Genomic DNA, 316 nt, shown 5'->3' on the forward strand with positions numbered 1-316 from the left:
TGTTTAATGTGTTGGCTTCGTCGGGGTCGAGTGCCAATTGTAGTTCTGCTTCTTGAAAAGTAGGCAGAAGTAGGCGAAGTTGAGTAGTCGCTGCGTGTTTCTTTTTTTAATATTTCTTGCTTAAGAAAATACATTCCCGGCGCTTGTGTCCATCAAAGAGGCACCTTGGATTGCGCTTTAGATCCATAGTGCGTAATAATCGCTTTTACTGATCACCAGTTGATACTAAATATTTCGCACTGTCACAGCCGGCGCTTCGACTCGGGGCGTCAAGTCCGAAGAAGCTGAAAAGTCAACAGGGACGTGATCACCGGAG

The sequence above is a fragment of the Plasmopara halstedii genome (genome assembly GCF_900000015.1).
Source record: "Plasmopara halstedii genome assembly, contig: Scaffold_555, whole genome shotgun sequence".
NCBI lineage: Eukaryota > Oomycota > Peronosporomycetes > Peronosporales > Peronosporaceae > Plasmopara > Plasmopara halstedii.